Source organism: Sus scrofa, chromosome 5 (assembly GCF_054392235.1).
Source record: "Sus scrofa isolate SSC_HxYL_T2T_F1_AM1 chromosome 5, Sscrofa_HxYL_maternal_Yorkshire_Landrace_v2.0, whole genome shotgun sequence".
In the NCBI taxonomy this organism is placed as follows: Eukaryota; Metazoa; Chordata; class Mammalia; order Artiodactyla; family Suidae; genus Sus; species Sus scrofa.
The window spans coordinates 25770256-25788506 of record NC_139387.1 but is presented as its reverse complement, the minus strand read 5'-3'; the positions used below and the strand labels follow the sequence as shown (position 1 = coordinate 25788506).

The 18251-nt window shown below is 40.5% G+C and overlaps 1 protein-coding gene across 8 annotated transcripts in view; it reads right to left on the bottom strand.

The window, feature by feature from the left end:
• Positions 1-18251, bottom strand: part of RBMS2 (RNA binding motif single stranded interacting protein 2) — a 112158-nt gene that overhangs the window by 43092 nt on the left and 50815 nt on the right. The gene's annotated exons all lie outside the window — the stretch shown is intronic.

The window sequence follows — 18251 nt, the reverse complement described above, 5'->3', positions numbered from 1 at the left end:
AATGAGAGGAAGAGATTAAAGCTTAGAGCCAACTCGTTACTACTCCTCACCTCTCCTTTTCTCTAGTATCCATCCTCTGCCTTACATCTTTCCTTTCTTCCTCTATTTTTTCCCTTCTTCTCTATCTTTGCTTAGGCTCACTCTGATAGTTGCATTCAGTGATTTCCTTAAGTAATAACTATCCTGGGTGTGGTATTAAGGTTGTTCATATCTTACCTATGGGGGGAAAAAAAAAAAAAGACAGTCCTGATTCAGAGGATAGGAAGCAAAGTTTAAAAAGATCAATTTTTTTAATTATGAAAAACATACAAAAGCAAACAAAAGAATATAATGAATCCTGACACAGTTATCACTTAGCTTCAACAATCATTCATGGATGAACTTGCTTCATCTGTAGCTCCACCTATTTCCCTACCTCCCATATTATTTCAAAGCAAATACCAAATATCTTATTTAGTTACAAAATACTTCATCATGTAACTGAAAAAACTCAAAAAATATGTCACAGGAGCGGCCCTAAAAAGACAAAAAAATAAAGTACTTAAAAAATACATAAAAATATCTTTAAAAAATATAAATCAGGAGTTCCTATTGTGGCTCAGTGGTTAACAAACCCAACTAGCATCCATGAGGACATGTGATACATCACATCTTCATGTGGTGGTCCTCCCTCTATGTCTGTGTCCTTCTTTTTTTTTTTTTTGCCATTTCTAGGGCTGCTCCCTCGGCATATGGAGGTTCCCAGGCTAGGGGTCGAATCAGAACTGTAGCCACCAGCCTACACCAGAGCCACAGTAATGCAGGATCTGAGCCTCGTCTGCAACCTATACCACAGCTCACAGCAACACCGGATCCTTAACCCACTGAGCAAGGCCAGGGATTGAACCCACAACCTCATGGTTCCTAATCAGATTCGCTAACCACTGAGCCAACGACAGGAACTCCACTAAACCAATTCTAAAAGAAACACTGAAAGGTCTCTTCCAAATAGGAAAGAGGTAAGAAGATACAGGATGGAGGAAATCACAATTGGAAAGTAACTACTTAAATGGGCAAATACACAGATCAAAAAGAAAAAAAAAAGGACATCAAAATCATAAAACATATCTCTTGTGATTGAACATGATGGGACAGAGTATAAGAAAAAGAATGTGTGTATATATATATGTGTGTGTATGACTGGGTCAATTTGCGGTACAGCAGTAAATGGAACAACACTGTAAATTAACCATAATTTTTAAAAAGGTTAAAAAATTTAAAAGTACTTAAATCAAAATCAGAAAATGTGGGGAAGGAGAATTAGATCTAGACTTCTGGGAGTTCTCGCCATGGCTCAGTGGTGACAAACCTGACTAGTATCCATGAGGATGCCGGTTCAATTCCTGGCCTTGCTCGGTTAGTTAAGGATCCAGTGTTGCTCTGAGCTGTGGTGTAGGTCGCAAACACGGCTCGGATCCTGCATTGCTGCGACTGTGGCATAACCCAGCAGCTTTAGCTCTGATTTGACCCCTAGCCTGGGAACTTCCATATGCCAAGAGTGCGGCCACAAAAAGACAAAGAAAATCTAGACTCTTTTTTAGAATGTGTTTAAGCCTATGTGACTATCAGTCTAAAGCAAGCAGATATAGGAAGGGGTTAACGTACTTGAAAAACAGGGCAACCACAAATCAAAAACAATACATTCACAAAATATAAAAAGAAGAGGACACAAGCATAAAATAAAAGGGAATCATCCAACCAAAACAAGAAAAAGAAAGGAAAAAAGGAGAAATCACCTGGAAAACAGGTTTACAAGACACCACCTCACACTGGTCAGGATGGCTATCATTAGTAAGTCTAAAAACCTCCTAGTAACACTGTAAAAGTGCTCCCACCTAGCCTCTCAAAAGTGACTACTGATGTTAATCTCAATAGTCAACTGCCTCATTATTATCTTCTTCTCAGGCAAAGGGAAGGGAAAATAACAAATGCTGGCTATTTCCCATATTCCAGGCCCTAGAGGATTTTGATATCTAATATAATCTTTACAAAGAAGATTAAGAGACAGGTATCATTTCCATTTTAATCTTTACTGATACGGAAATTGAGGCTCAGAGGAGTTCCTGCTTTCCCAAGTTTATAAAATTAATAGGTGGCAGAGTCCTATTTTCGACTCCGGATCATCTGGTTCCCAAGTCCACATCCTTTCCATCACTATTTTTTTAAACATGGGAACAGCGATGACTTTCACCAACTATAAGCAAGGTCAACAATCAGCCCTAGGAGTTCCCGTAGTGGCGCAGTGGTTAGCGGATCCGACTAGGAACCATGAGGTTGTGGGTTTGATCCCTGGCCTTGCTCAGTGGGTTAAAGATCTGGCGTTGCCATGAGCTGTAGTGTAGGTTGCAGACGCGGCTCGGATCTAGCGTTGCTGTGGCTCTAGCGTAGGCCGGTGGCTACAGCGCCGATTCGACCCCTAGCCTGGGAACCTCCATATGCCTCGGGAGCAGCCCAAGAAATAGCAAAAAGACAAAAAAAAAAAAAAAAAAAAATCAGTCCTAATTACTATTATTGTCTATTGTCTTTTTAAGGCCGCATCCTTGGCATATGGAGGTTCCCAGGCTAGGGGTCTAATCGGAGCTACAGCTGTGGGACCACAGCCATGGCAATGCCAGATCGGAGCCGAGTCTGCAGCCTACACTACAGCTCACGGCAATGCCAGATCCTTAACCCACTAAGCAAGGCCATGGATCTTACCCGCAACCTCATGGCTCCTAGTCGGATTTGTTTCCACTGCACCACGACGGGAACTCCAGCCCTAATTATTTTTTTAAGAAATCAAAATTTAAAATGTATGTGTTCAAATCAACAGTCTAAAGTGACACCAAAACAAACAAACAAACAAGAAAAACCAGAAGAGGAGTTCCCATTGTGGCTCAGTGGTGATTAACCCAACTACTGTGCTATAGGTCACAGATGCAGCTTGGATCTGGTGTCGCTGTGGCATATGCCAGCAGCTGAAGCTCCCATTAAACTCCTGGCCCTTGAACTTCCATATGCTGCAGATGTGGCCATAAAAAGAAAAAAAAAAAAAAAAACCCCACTACATTTGAGCACTGGTCTGCAACGTAAACATGGAACCAAACGGAAGAATCTGATCATCATTTTTGCAAGGGAGAAAACACTGCTCACTCTACCAACCCCCTGAGTTCGGAGGGACAGACATCAGCATATCGCCCCAGCTGTGCAGGCAGCTCTAGAAGCAGCAGCACAGCCCCTTCCTCTTTCACCCCAGGCAGGTTCAGCAGCCAGCAGGGAGCACTCATTCAGTTTTGCTACCTTACACACTGGTGAGGTTTTCCAGTGTTACCCCACAGGGGAAATACATAACTTTTAGTTTGGTTTTGTGTTTGTTTTTTTGCTTTTTAGGGCCGCACCTGCAGCATATGGAAGTTCCCAGGCTAGGGGTCGAAATGGAGCTACAGCTGCAGGCCTATACCACAGCCACGCCAACACCAGATTTGAGCCACGTCTGCAACCTACACCACAGCTCACGGCGACGCCAGATCCTTAACTCACTGAGCAAGGCTAGGCATGGAATCCGCAACCTCGTGGTTCCTAGTCGGGTTCGTTTCCTCTGTGCCACGACAGAAACTCCTGGTTTGTTTTGATCATTGCCTGCACTTAGGTGGAAAAATGCGTCTAATTCTAGGGCAGTAGTAGAAAGTCCACTGACCCACAAGCTACTATCCTATTTTTTTCCGTCTTTTTAGGGCTGCATCTGCGGCACATGGAGGTTCCCAGGCTAGGAGTCAATCAGAGCTGTAGCCACTGGCCTATACCACAGCCACAGCAACGCCAGGTCTGAACCGCATCTGTGACCTACACCACAGCTCACGGCAATGCCAGGTCCTTAACCTGCCGATGGAGCCCAGAAATCAAACCTGCATCCTCGTGGATACTAGTCAGATTCATTACCACTGAGCCACAATGGGAACTCCCCATCTTTTTTTTTTTTTTTGCTGGGCCCAAGGCACATAGAAGTTCCCAGGCCAGGAACTGAGCCAAAGCTACAGCAGCAACCCAAGCCACTGCAGTGACAACACCAGATCCTTAACACGCTGCACCACAAGAGAACTCCAGAAGCTATCATCTTGAATATTAGTTTTATCAGTAATAAAAGCGTTGCTTTTATTTCCACTTGTCAAACTTTTTCCTTATTTTTCAACTGGAGCAGAGGAAGAAGAATGCTTCAAACTGAAACTCTTAAACTCTAAGGGTCTTTAAGGAGTAGACAAGTTTCTTTGGTAGTTGAAATGGAGGTCAGGGTAAAATGTTAGCATGTCTAGCCCTACCAGTTCACAAATCTAATAACTGTAAAATAATGATTTAATAATATTCAACTCGGAACAACCAAAAATCACTTAAAAATCATTTTCATTTGTAATGTAAGATCTTTATTTTATTTACTTATTTATTTTTGGCCACATCTGTGGCATGTGGAAGTTCCTGAGCCAGGGATCAAACCCAAGCCACTGCAGTGACAACACCAGATCCTTAATCCACTGCACCAAAAGGGAACTCCTCAGATCTTTATTTTACAAGTGTGGGAAAAATCAGATTTTTTTGTTTGTTTTTTTAGGGTCGCACCTACAGCACATGGAAGTTCCCAGGCTAGGGGTCAAATCAGAGCTTCAGCTGCTGGCCTACATCACAGCAACATAGGATCTGAGCCACGTCTGTGAACTACACCACAGCCTGAGGCAACACTGGGTCCTTAACCCACTGAGCGAGGTCAGGGATAAAACCTGTACCTTCATGGATGCTAGTCAAGATTGTTTCTGCTGAACCACAATGGAAACTCCCCAGATTCAGTTTTGATATAAGTACTCGAGTATTCACTATTCATTTAGCAATTTAGTAGGCAACAAATCAATGTTTATTAAATTAAAACTTAAAAAAAATTTTTTGGGCCACATCTGTGGCATGTAGAAGTTCCTGGACCAGGGATCGAACCTGCACCATAGCAGAAACTAAAGCTGCTGCAGTGACAGTGCTGGATCCTTAACCCGCTGTGCCACAAGAGAAATTCATTGAGTATAAAACCAATTAACTAGCAGGAAGTGGTTAAAACACAGGCTCAAAAAAAAAACACAGACTAAAATTTAATTCTAGTGTTGCCATGCAAATAAAGTCACTTAAACTTACCTGCAAAATGTGGACAGTAACAGCGCTTATGTAATAGGATTGGTAAAGGGATTAAAATAAATATATATAAAGCTCTTATAGGGCCTGAAATATAAAAGGAGCTCACATCCCCTCAGTCAATGAATACTGAATGCCTGCATTTGATTACCAGGCATGGTACTATGTCAGGTACCAGGGACAAAATGCTGAGAAAAAGATGGTCTAAAGACTAGAGATGGTCTTCGTTCTAATGGAATTCAGCATTTAGTGGAGATGGAGCCATTAATCAAATAGTCACCAAGTAATTACATAATTACCCAGTATGATAAATGGACTAAGAGGAAAAAAAAAAAAAAAGAACAGAAGGCTGTGACCTACTTTAGTTAGTATAGTCAAAAAGGTGACATTTAAGTGAGACTTCAAGGATGAGAAGAAACCAGCCATTCAGAGAATGAGATAAAAAAATCATTCCAGAAAGAGGGAAATGGGTAAAGACATAAGGTGCAATTTTCAAATGAATGTGAAAGAAATAGAGGGCCAGTGACACAGAAGTTTAAGGAAGGACGGAGGGGTAGGCAGACTATTCCAGGCTGTGTTCAAGTACTTGGCTTTCATTCAACACAACAGACAATCAGTGAATAATTTTATGAAAGAGAGAAGTTATAAGATCTACTCTATGTTTTGAAAATATACTCTGGCTACTATGGGAAGAATAATTGAGAGTGAGGCAGAGTTGAAATGGGAAGCTCAATTAGGAGGCCACTATAATAGTCCAAACAAGACACAATAGAGCCTATATTTGGAGAGATGGCAGTAAAGATGGAGAGAAGTGGAAAGATTTGAGATTTAGTTTATAGGCAAAATCAAAGGACTTGCTTGTAAATTACATGTAGGAAAGTAGTGTCTACCTTGAGTAATTGGATGGATGGCAGTATCACTCGCTAATACTGTAGAAATGGGGGGCAAGCCAATTTGAGGACTGCAAAGCAAGCATTACATTTTGAATACGGTAATTTTAATAACCCGTGAGACTTCCAGGAAAAAATATCAATTAAGCAGTTGGATACACAAAGGAGAAGTCTGGTCTAGCAATTATCTGTGAATCTCTTAGCACAGCAATAGGTGAAATCTAGGAAAAAAGCATATTTAAAGAGAAGGCAAGAAAGCCTAAAAACTCTAAACACTCAGAAATCAAGAGAAGTTACTGATAAGGAGGCCAAAAGAGAAGGGCAAGACACACTTCCTCTTGTGTTATCAGAGGAAATGACAGTGTTCCAAGAAATGGGGAATAGTTAACTTTGGCAAGGCCACTAAAAGTTTAGGTAAGGTAAAACTAAAAAACAAACAAAACAACACCAGTAAGATTTGGCAACTTATAAGTACTATGGACTGGACCAAGCTGAAGAAAGAATCAGTGAGCCTAAAGAGACATCATTTGAAATTAGCCAGCCAGAAGAGGGGAAAAAAAAGAAGAAGAATGAAAAGGAATGAAAAAAACATGTGGGGGCGTTCCCATCATGGATCAATGGAAATGAATTTGACTAGTATCCATGAGGATGCAGGTTCCATCCCTGACCTCACTCGGTGGGTTAAGGATCCAGCATTGCTGTGAGCTGTGGTGTAGGTCGCAGATGTGGCTCAGATCTGGCATTGCTGTAGCTTGTCTGTGGCGTAGGCCAGCGGCTACAGCTCTGATTTGACCCCTAGCCTGGGAACCTCCACATGCTGTAGGTGTGGCCCTAAAAAGACAAAAACAAAAACAAACAAAAACACCCTGTGGGACTTACAGGACACATTAACAGAAACAATCTGAGTATCACTAGAGTCACAGAAGAAGAGAGGGAGAAAAGGTAGAAAGCTTATTCAAAGAAATAATGGCTGAGAACTTCCCAAATGTGGGGAGAGATGTGGTCATCCAAGTTCATTAAGCTAATAGCTCACTTCAAAATTTCAATCCAAAATGACCTTCAAGAAACTGGCTAAAATCAGACAAAGAGAGAATTTAAAAAATCAGCCAGGAAGAAAAATGTCTCTCATACAAGAGAGCCTCCATAAGGCTATCAGCAGATTTCTCAGCAGAAATCTTACAGGCCAGGAGAAAATGGGATGACATATTCAAAATGCTGAAAGAGGAGTTCCCACTGTGGCTCAGTAGTAACAAACCCAAATAGTATCCATGAGGATGTGGTTCAATCCCTGGCCTTGCTCAGTGGGTTAAGGATCTAGCGTTGCTGTGAGCTGTGGTGTAGGCATACAGAAGTTCTCAAGCTAGGGGTTGAATTGGAGTTCAGGTGCTGGACTACACCATAGCTATAGCAATGCCAGATCCAAGTTACATCTGCAATCTATGCTGCAGCTTGCAGCAATGTTGGATCCTCCCGGATTCTTAACCCACTGAGTGAGGCCAGGGATCAAACTGCATCCTCATGAACACTAGTCAGGTTCATAACCCACTGAGCCACAACAGGAACTCCCCAAGCTGCAGTCTTAATAATGAAAAAACAAAATCTGGGAGTTCCCATTGTGGCTCAAATGATAACGAACCCGACTAGTATCCACTGCAGCTCTGATTCAGCCCCTAGCCTTGGACTTCCCGTGTGGCTCACAACCTAACTACTCAACCCCTAGCCCTGGAACTTCCGTGTGCCACAGGTACAGCCCTAAAAAAAAAAGAAAAAAGAAAAAGAAAATGCCATACAAGAATACCTTACCCAGAAATCTAATAAAGAGTGATACAGGGAAAACATGTTAACAAAAGAGAATCAGATTCAAAGATTCTGAAACCATACTTCTAGTTACCAAAGGGACAATGTTGGGGGAAGGGATAAAAAGCGAGGGTGGGACTGACATATACACACTACTATATACAGAATGGATGAGTAGCAAGGACCTAGTGAATAGCACAGGGAAATCTACTCAAACTACTCTGTAGTGACCTAGGTGGGAAAAGAATCTGAAAAGGATTAGACATATGTATAACTGATTCACACTGTTGTACACCTGAAACTACCATAACATTGTAAATCAACTATATTCCAATAAAATTTAGGAGTTCCCGTCGTGGCGCAGTGGTTAAGGAATCCGACTAGGAACCATGAGGTTGCAGGTTCGGTCCCTGCCCTTGCTCAGTGGGTTAACAATCTGGCGGTGCCGTGAGCCTATGGTGTAGGTCGCAGACGCGGCTCGGATCCTGCGTTGCTGTGGCTCTGGCATAGGCTGGCAGCTATAGCTCCGATTCGACCCCTAGCCTGGGAACCTCCATATGCCGCGAGAGCGGCCCACGAAATAGCAAAAAGACAAAAAAAAAAAAAAAAAAAAAAAAAAATTTAAATTAAGAATAGAATATTTTACCTAGCAAAGTTGTCCTTCAGAAGTGAAGACTTTCCCAAACAAACAAAAGCTGAGAGTTCATCACCAACTGACCTTCCCTACAAGAAATGCCAAAAAGAGTTCTTCTATCTGAAAATATGCCAACCAGTAATACGAAAACATGAAAATATAAAGTATTAAAATAGCCATAGCTACAATATTTAGATGTGATACAATAAAAAGATGTGAATTGTGACATGAAAAACAAACTGTGTCAGGGAGTAAAAGGGTAGATTCTGTATGCAATGGAAGTTATTAACTTAAAATAGACTGTTACTGGAGTTCCCGTCGTGGCTCAGTGGTTAACAAATCCAACTAGGAACCATGAGGTTGCGGGTTCGGTCCCTGCCCTTGCTCAGTGGGTTACGATCCGGCGTTGCCGTGAGCTGTGGTGTAGGTCGCAGATGCGGCTCGGATCCCGAGTTGCTATGGCTCTGGCATAGGCCAGCAGCTACAGCTCTGATTCGACCCCTAGCCTGGGAACCTCTATATGCTGCAGGAACGGCCCAAGAAATGGCAAAAAGACCAAAAAAAACCAAAAAAACAAACAAAAAAATAGACTGTTACATCTATGTTTCAGCTAAGCCTGAGGGTAACCACAAGACAAAAACCTATAATAGATACATATAAAGAGAATGCAATCAGATATACCACTATCAGAAATCATCAATTCACAAAGCAAGACAACAGAGAGAAGAAAGGAATTACAAGACAGCCAGAAAACAATTAACAAGACGGCAATATTAAGTTCTTACCTAGCTGTAATTACTTTAAATATAAATGGATTAAATTAGAAGTCAGTAACAAAAGGAAAACTGGAAAATTCACAAATATGTGGAAATTAAACAACATGCTCCTGACAACCCCTGCATAATAGTCAAATGACTTTTGACAAGGATGCCAATACCATCCAATGAAGACAGAACAGTCTTTCCCACAAATGATACTGGAAAAACTGGATATCTACCTGAAAAAGAATGAAATTGGACCCTTAACTTACACTTTATACAAAAATTAACTTAAAATGGTCAAAGACCTAAACATGAGAACTAAAACTATAAAATTCTTGGGGAAAAGCTTCATGACATTGGATCTGGCAGTTTCTTGGATGTGAAACCAAAAGCACAGGTAACAAAAAGAAAAAACAGATAAACTGGATTATCTCAATATTTAAAACTACCATACTTCACTATTTACAATAGCAAGACATAGAAACAACCTAAATGTCTATCTGATAAAGGTGATGTAGTATATCTGATGCGTCTATCAGATAGAGAAGTTGTAATACACACATACACACACACATAATGGAATATTGCTCAGCCATAAAAAAGAATGAAATAATGCCATTTGCAGCTACATGGATGGACCCAGAGGTTATCATACTAAGCAAAGTCAGTCAGAAAGAGAAAGATAAATACCATATATCACTTATATGTGAACTCTAAAATATGACATAAATGAAGTTCCCAGTGACTCAGAGGGTTAAGGATCCGGCATTGTCACTGCAGTGGCTTGAGTCACTGTTGTGGCACAGGTTAGATCCCTGGCCTGGGAACTTCCATATGCTGCAGGTGTAGCCAAAAAGAACAGAACAGACTTGTGGTTGCTAAGGGGAAGAGGGGGCAGGGAAGGGCTGGATTGAGAGTTTGGGACTAGCAGATACAAACTATTATATATAGAATGTGTAAACAATAGGGCCCTATTATATAGCACAGGGAACTATATTCAATATCCTGCAATAAATCATAATGGAAAAGAAAAAATAGTTCCTGCTTCAAAGGACACAAAAAGGCAGCCTACGGAATATAAGAAATGATTTGTAAACTACATACCTGGTAAGTAGTTAATACCCAAAATATATAAAGAACTCTTACAATTCATTAACAAAAAACTAAAAAATCCCCTTTTTTAATAGCTGCATCCTCAGCACCTGGAAGGGACCCCCCATGCACACCAGCACCCCTGCAGTGCCCTGAGCTGCTGCAGTCAGATTCTTAACCAAATGTGCCACAGTGGGAACTCCCCAAACAATCCCATTTTTTAAAATGGGCAAAGGATTTAGATACTTTCCAAGCCGTACACATGGCCAATAAGCACATGAAAAGATGCTCACTAATCATTAGACAAATGCAAATCAAAACCACGAGATAACATCTCCTATCTGTTAGAATGACTACTATAAAAAAAAAAAAACCCAAAAAACAAACAGAAAATAAGTGTTGACAAGGTTACAGAGAAATCAGAACTTGTGTACTGTTGGGAATGTAAAATGATACAGCCGCAATGTAAAACAATGTGGTAATTCCTCAAAAAATTAAAAATAGAATTACCATATGAACTAGAAATTCCAGTTCTGGGAATATACCCAAAAGAACTGAGAACAGAGTCTGAAGAGATATTTATACTCCCGTATTCACAACAACATTATTCACAATAGCCAAAAGACGGAAGCAACTCAAGTGTTTCTCACAAATGAATGGGTCAACAAAATGTGGTATATACAGTCAATGTCATATTATTCAGCCTTAAAACGCAAGAAATTCTGGAGTTCCTGCTGCAGCACAGTGAGTTAAGAATCCAGCTACAGTGGCTTGGGTCAAAACCCTAGCCTGGGAACTTCCATATGCCTCAGGTGCAATCATTAAAAAAAAAAAAAAAAAAAAAGGCATGAAAATCCTGTTTATGTTACAACATGGATGAACTTGAGGACATTATGCTAAGTGATATAAGCTAATCACAAGAAAGACAAATGTTATATGACTATACGTATATGGAGTATTTAGAGAAGTCATAAAAAACACAAAGTAGAATAGTGTTTGCAAAAAGCTGGGGGACGGGAAGAATAGGAAGTTGTTTAATGGGCGTGGACTTTCAGTTTTGCAAGATGAAAAGAGTTCCAGGAATTCCCCTATGGTACAGAGGGTTAAGGATCAGATGTTGCCACTGCAGCAGCTTGGATTCGATCCCCAGCCCAGGAACTTCTACATGCCACAGGCTTGGCCAACAACAACAGAGTTCCAGAGACTGGTTTACAACAATGTAAATGTACTTGACTATGCTGTAAACTTAAAAATGGGTAAAATCATAAATTTTATGTTATATATATTACAGAATTAGAAATGAAAAATACTGGAGTTCTTGCTGTGGTGCAGTGGATTAATGATCCAGCATGTCTTTGTGCAGGTACCAGTTCAATCCCCAATCTACAGCAATGGGTTAAGGATCCGGTGTTGCTGCAGTTGTGGCATAGGTCACAGCTCTGGCTCAAATTCAATCCCTGGGCCAGGAACTTCCATATGCCAGGAGGCAGCCAAAAAAAAAAAAAAAAAAAGAATTAAAAAAATACGGGGAGTTCCTGTCATGGCACAGTGGTTAAGGAATCCGACTAGGAACCATGAGGTTGCAGGTTCGGTCCCTGCCCTTGCTCAGTGGGTTAAGGATCCGGCGTTGCCGTGAGCTGTGGTGTAGGTTGCAGACGCAGCTCGGATCCCAAGTTGCTTTGGCTCTGGCACAGGCTGGGGTCTACAGCTCCGATTAGACCCCTAGCCTGGGAACCTCCATATGCCGTGGATCGGCCCAAGAAATAGCAAAAGACCAAAAACAACTTTACTGAGATATAATTTACACACCATGTAATTAACCCATTAAAGTATAAATTCAGTGGTATTTGGATCACAGAGTTATGCAACCATCACCACAATCAATTTTAGAACATTTTCATTACCACACAAAGAAACCCAAAACTCATTACTAGTCACTCTTCCTTTCCCCCCAGTCATCCTCTTCCACTCCAGCCCTAGGCAACTACTGCTTTCTGTCTCTCTGGATTTGCCAATTCTAGACATTTCATATAAACAGAAGCATGAAATACAGATGACCCTTGAAAGACATGGGTTTGAACTGTACAGATCCACTAACATGTGGATTTTTTTTCAATAGTACAGCACACTATAGTACAGCACAGTCTGCTGTTGGGTTGAAGCCAAGGATGCAGAAGAATCATGGATAGGGAGGAGCCAAATACACAAAGGATCAACTACAGCTGATACATGGATGTTCAACTGCAGAGGTCTGGTATCCATAGGCCCCACATTGCTCAAGAGTCAAATGTATGTGATCTTTTGTGAGCGGCTTCTTTCGCTAGCATAATGTTTTCAAGGTTCATCTATTTTGTAAAAGGTATCAGTACCCTATTCCTTTTTTTTTTTTGGCTACACCTGTGGCACTTGTAAATTCCCAGGCCAAGCATCAAATCCAAGCCACAGCAGTGACAACACTGAATCCCCAACTGCTAGGCCACCAGGGAACTCCTGTATTCTATCACTTTTTATTGCTGAATAAAATTCCAAAATTCCATTGAAAGGATATAAATAATATTTTATTTATCTGCTCATCAGTTGATGGATATTTGTGCTTTTCCCCTTTTTGGCTATTGTGAATAATGTTGCTATGAACAATAATGTATAGGTTTTTGTGTAGACATACATTTTAATTTCTCTTGAGTATATACAGAGTGGGTTTAACTTTTTGAGGAACTGTCAAACTGTTTTCCAAAGTAGCTGCATCATTTTACATCCCAATCAGCACTGTTTGAGGGTCCAATTATTTCACGTTATTATCTGTGTTTCTGATTATAGCCATCCTTGTGGGTGTGAAGTGGTACCTCACTGGGGTTTTGATTTCCTTGATAGCTAATGATGCTAAACATTTTTTCACAGCTATTTGTAGATTTCTTTGGAGAAATATCTACTGAGATATATTGCTCAATTTTTATATTGGGTTCTGCTCTTCATCTTAAATTTCTTAAAAGTTTAGTCTATATACACCATCTATACTTCCTTACCTTCTTTCACTCATCAACCCACTCCAACCTTGCTTCTGTTCCCCACTCTGAAATTGCTTGTCAAAGTCATCAACCACCTCCACACTGACAGAATCAAAGACTATTCATCAACTTTCACCTTCCAGGATAAAATCCTGTGGTTGGCACATCTGTACTTTTGTGTGTGTGTGTATGTGTGTGCTTTTCAGGGCCACATCCATGGCACACGGAGGTGCCCAGGCTAGGGGTCTAATCAGAACTACAGCTGCCAGCCACAGCCACAGCAAAGCCAGATCCAAGCTGCTTCTGCAACATACACCACAGCTCACGGCAAAGCCGAATCTGTAACCCACTGAGCAAGGCCAGGGATCAAACCCACAACCTTAAGGTTCCTAGTCAGATTCAGTTCTGCTGTGCCACGACAGGAACTCCTGGCACATATGCATTTTAATTCCAACTGACTTTTTTTTTTGTTTTTGTCTTTTTAGGGCCGCACCCGTGGCACATGGAGATTCCCAGGCTAGGGGTCAAATCGGAGCTGTTGCTGCTGACCTATGTGACAGCCACAGCAACGCCAGATCTGAGCCATGTCTGCAACCTACACCATAGCTCACGGCAACACCAGATCCTTAACCCACTGAGTGAGGTCAGGGATCGAACCCACAACCTCATGGTTCCTAGTTGGATTCATTTCCACTGCGCTATGATGGGAACGCCTGACTTCTTATTCTAATTTATACTTTCCTCTATTTTTCCTTTGTCCTGTTTCTTTTCTATATTTTCCTACTTTAGAACATATTTTCTTATGAGATGATAAATGTAAACCAAAAACCAAAGGGTATATCCAGAGAGCTGCAGGTAACACAACTGGCTAGAACTGAGTGAATGTAATGAAATTATGCTAGGGAAAGATAAGGAAAGGCTAGATAAACAGTGGGTATTAGGCTAAGGACTTGGACTTTGTTTAGCAAGCAGTGGCTTGAGGTGGGATTTCACTTCCCAGACTGGGGACTGAATGGGATTGCAGCAGTGAAAGTACCAAGTCTTAACCACTAGACCACCAGGGAACTCATGCATTAAAGCTTTTTCTACAAGAAATGCTTAGCACTAGACTGCTGGAATGTTGGGAGATTATTCTGGTAGAAGGTATACAATTACCTGAGGGCAAGGGATAGGCAGTGGAAAAACAGGAGGCAAGGAGATCATTCAGGATGTCTGTTACTGTAGTAATGAGGGCAGAAGTTAGTGTAGTAGAGCTAAACAAGAAAGAAGGAATCAGAGGAAAGACATCACTATTAAACTTTAACTGAGTTAACTAAATCTCTGATAACAGAATTATTAGCTGCCCCCAGTCAACAGATATTAAACTTTCAAAATTTTATTAATTTTAATGGAAACTAGATGAATTTTGTATAGTAAAAACACAAAAATTCTCTGTTAGAAGTATAAACCATTGCTTCCCCTTTTCTCCTCTAAAGTAAACACTTCTGAAAATTCTGGGTAATTCGAGCTTTTTAAAGAGTGAAGATCTGGCAATGCCCACCAGTCAGTTCTACTCTCATCACTGCCTCCTCCCCACCCCCAACAGACATGCTAAGATCAAGAAGAAAGAGAAATTTATGCAAAGTAGGTTGGGGAAGGCAAAATATACCAGTTAAACACAGTCTCTTTTCTTTTTTTCCAAAGGGAATGGTTGTTGATGCTCTGAGGAGTTAAATTATAATAACACATGCCAGGAAGATGATGTCAGGGAAGGCGTGGTTAGGCTCTTTACAAGTCTAAAATTCCTTTAGTCCCAAACACTTCCTCTTTCAATTTTACCTATACTCAAGTCTCTGTACTGAGGTAACTCTTTCAAAAGGTGAAAAAACAGTGTTGAGACCTCTGACCTTTTTATCTCCAGTCTTTTTTTTTTTTTTTTTTTTTAAGAACCAGGAAAAACTGAAGGCCAATAAAACAGATTATTACTAAAATGTACCACATTATTTTGCAGAATCTCTCTTTGAAATCCACATTTTCCCCCTTCTGTGACTATTTTATTTCCAAAGATAGGAGTGGGTATTCAACACTACATCCTGAGAAAGAAAGTGCTTTTACGACGTATTATACATTTGTTGATTGTATGCCTATATTTGCCATGGCCAGAAAAGAATAAGAAAATTACAATTGTCATGGGCTCCCCAGAAACAACTTCCTTAATAAATAAAGTACACAAGTATGTTTCAAAATAAAACAATGAATTTTTTTTTTGGCTGCACACATTGCATATAGAAGTTCCCAGGCCAGGCATAGAATCAGAGCTGCAGCTGTGCCATGCTGGGCTGAGGATCCAACCTGCACCTCAGCAGCAACCTGAGCCACTGCAGAGACAACACCAGGTCCTTAACCCACTGTACCACAGCAGGAGCTCCAAAACAATCTTACTTCTTAAAGACAAGTAAATAAAAAGTCACAATAGTGTTGTATAAATAGCTTTTCAAACTGAGCTCACTGGAATTATTTTTATTCCACCAGCCAGAAGTGATGACTACAGTAAATTATGATGTAAAGGAATTCCCACTGTGGCATAGCAGGATAAGGATCCAGTGTTGTCTCTGCAGCAGCAAAGGTTCAATCCCTGGCCTGGCACAGTGATTTAAGAATCCGGCACTGCTACAGCTGCATGCCACAGCTCATCCAAGTTGAGGCTTGGATTCAATCCCTGGCCTGGAAACTTCCATACGTCCCAGGTGCGGCCAGTAAAGAAAAAAAAATTTGTGATGTAAAAATGCTCTTTTAAAGAAAGAGATCTCTAAAAATCTATTATTTCCAGACTTTGGTATAACATAATAATGGGCAATAAAAGCAGATATTTATAATTTGTACTTTTTCAGAAGTTTAGGATTTTATTGTTCTTTATTTCAGGGTTTGTTTTTTTTTGTTTTGTTTTACTTTTCTTTTTCTTTTTTGGTCACCTGGCAGTATATGGAGTTCCTGAGCCAGGGATCAGATCAAAGATATAGTTGGGACCTACACCACAGTTGTGGCAATGCTGGATCCTTTAACCCACTGTGTTGGGCTGAGGATTAAACCTGCAACCTGGTGCTGCAGAGATGCCATCAATCCCACTGCACAGTGGGAACTCCTATTTCAGTTTTTCAGGTGTTCTGGACAGGCCCAAGAACTTTTCCACATAGACTTAGCCCACTTGAGAAACTGAGTCCTTAAGCCAATGACAAAATTAAAACTTTAGGAGTTCTCTTATGGAACAGCAGGCTAAAGATCCTGGAATCACTGCATTGGCTTGGGTCCCTGCTGTGTCACAGGTTCAATCCCTGGCCTGGGAACTTCCACATGCCACGTGCGCAGTCGAAAAAATAAAAAAAATAAAATTTTTTAATTAAACTTTACCTTGTCATAGAAAAATATCTGGTAGAATAGACAGACCAAATTGCTACCAGTTAATCTTTTCCTTAAGGGGTGGGATTTAGGTAAAAAACCTTAGGACATGAAAGGAAGACTTGATTTTTCATTTTATACACCTCTTTAGTCTTAATTTTAAAAAAAAATGGTCATGCCTTACATTTATTATGAAAAACTAATAAAAGTTATGTAAATTTAAACTTTGGCATAAAAATTGTCAAATTACACAAGCAGATTCATCCAAAACATTCTTCCCAAAAAAGGAATGAATACATTAGCTGTACATGTCAACAAAAAGACAAAGAACAATGTAGTAATGATTTAGTTTAAATGTACCCAAAACTCACAAACTATGTATATTTGTACACTAGGAGTCATAGACACAGTCACAAAGAGATGTCATCATAACACTGACCTGTAAGAGCCCAAAGAATACCAGACAAATACGCTAGTAAACATCTATCTACCCTCTACCTCAGGTATCCTGATGAGCTTCTCAATCGCAAGTTACCAGAAAGAGGTGTGAGATTCGAATCCCAGTCCACATTCATACCTCCTGTCCTACACTATCCTAGATTTAGAAGCTAGTTAAAAGTTTCCTATACTACAAGGCGGAAATGGAGTGGACAGCTAAGAAAAGAGAATATTTTAGAGAGCACTGAATACATGAAGCCGCTAATAAGGAAAAACACTTTTTCAGGAATTCATTTTACTGTGCTTTAATGGGTAACCTGAGAGACTTGGAATGAAAAAATTAGGGAAGAAACTTTCATACAGTACTATATAAGATTTGAAAAGAATAAAGACAGATGAAATCTATCAAAATCACATATCGATTTGTGTGTATGTGTGTGTATAACTGACAACAAATATGACCCTCTATTTCTTAAGGATGTAACAGAATAAATACCATATAAACCAACACCCACACACTAATATTAAGTGTTTTGGGTCTAAACACCCACTGCCTGGATCAGACAGTCTCTTTAGGTATATGAGAAAGCAACAGGAATCTTCCCACCTCCCAAAAATCCAACAAATGAACAAAGGATCCTTAAATGGCTATGGCACTTTTTTCTTCAAAAAACAGCTACAAAATGATGAGAGGGTAAAGAAAAGGGTCTTTCTGCTACAGCACAAAAGTTCCTCCTAATCATCCCTATGTGCCTAAGAAATTCCTGGCAATTGTGGGTATGATTTCAGTCCACCTCTTCTCAGGCTGCCGCTGTGCCCAAGCATAACACAACTCTCTGGCAGCTGCGGGTTAATCATAAAGACTCCAAGGATCCCTGCTGAGCCTGGCTATCTGCAGGGCAGGAAGCACCAGCTCAGCAGCAGACCCCAAAGAACCACACAACTTTCTGCCTTCATTCCTAAGGTATGTCTTTTCTTACAACTCCTTCCCTACAGACTGGGTAGGATAGGGTCTCTATCTAAATCTAGAAGAGTAGACTCGGTCCTCAGAAGAAGCTGTAGTGATTTCACTAAC